Here is a 1,362-nt window from a genome sequence, read left to right as displayed (position 1 = left end):
CGTGTACTGTATACAATTTTCATTTTTCGATTTTGAGTTCACAATGGCGTCTATAAGCTCAAAATTTTTCGAAATTTTACGTACGGCGGGTAAATTTGCAAAAAATATACCCGAATTCGATTGAAACTTGTTACTCGAGGGTTTTTGGGATCGCTGATTACGAATGTGAAGTCAGAATCCAAAAATTCAACTTGACGTACCTACAATGGCAGACCAAGTTTTCGAAATTTGAAGTAGCGTCCTTTGCCTTTGAATATTTCAAAGTTTCCCGATTCTCACCGCGAGGAGATGGACGATTTTGAGAATCTTTTTTTTTTGTTTTTTTATTTTCTCTTTTTTAGTTTTTTTATGTTTTTAATTTTTTTGGTTTTTTTTTAAGTTTAATTTTTTTTTATTTCCTTTACTCGATTTTTTAAAAATATGTACATACATATGTATGTATGTCAACTACTGAATGAGATGTTCAAATTGATGTCCCTCAGCAACTTGACAATATCCCAATCGTGCATAGAAGTTATCTTTAACTTTTTGCAGCGTTTCTCGAGTTATCGTATTAGGACATTGGAATTTTCTTTCTTTTAACTTATCGATGTCTGTCGGCTTTGTTTCGTACACCTTGTTCTTCAAAAAACCCCAGTAAAAATTATCCAGAGGAGTTAGATCAGGTGACCTCGGTGGCCACTCAATCGGACCCCTCCTACCAATCCAACGCCCGGGGAAAATGTTGTTCAATAGATTGCGTACAATCAAACCGAAATGACACGGAGCTCCATCCTATTGAAACCAGACATTGTCAAACGCTATACCAGAAATATTTCGGATTGCCGGTATAATCTCGTTATTCAATAAATTAAAGTACCATCAGCTGTGAAATTATCTTCAAGGAAGAAAGGCCCAACAATTTGATTGCACAAAATTCCAGCCCAAACATTAATTTTCAGTGGATGTTGTGTGTGGATATCTTTCATCCAATGGGGATTTTCGTCTGACCAATATCGCATGTTGTGCCTATTAACTTCTCCATTCACCTGAAAAGTAGCTTCATCGGAGAAGCATATCCAAAAAGGAAATGACTCATTTTCGTCACACTGTGTCATTATTTCCTCACAAAATTCTAATCTGCGATCGAAGTCGTCTTCCGAAAGTTCTTGCACATATTTTATCTTATAAGGATGGAACTTATTTGCTTTTAATACTTCATGGACAGACAATTTGCAGATACCAGTTTGTTGCGCAATCTTTCTAACTGAAGTCCTCGATAGTCCTCAAGTAGATAGGTTACGGGATTGGTACGCTGCACTTTAACGATCTTAAACACCTCGGTGGTCCAATTTGGCGTGTAGCCCTTCTCAAAAACCGTCT

The sequence above is a fragment of the Trachymyrmex cornetzi genome, unplaced genomic scaffold, assembly GCF_001594075.2.
Source record: "Trachymyrmex cornetzi isolate Tcor2-1 unplaced genomic scaffold, Tcor1.1 scaffold417, whole genome shotgun sequence".
Taxonomy (NCBI): domain Eukaryota; kingdom Metazoa; phylum Arthropoda; class Insecta; order Hymenoptera; family Formicidae; genus Trachymyrmex; species Trachymyrmex cornetzi.
This window is presented reverse-complemented; position numbering follows the sequence as displayed.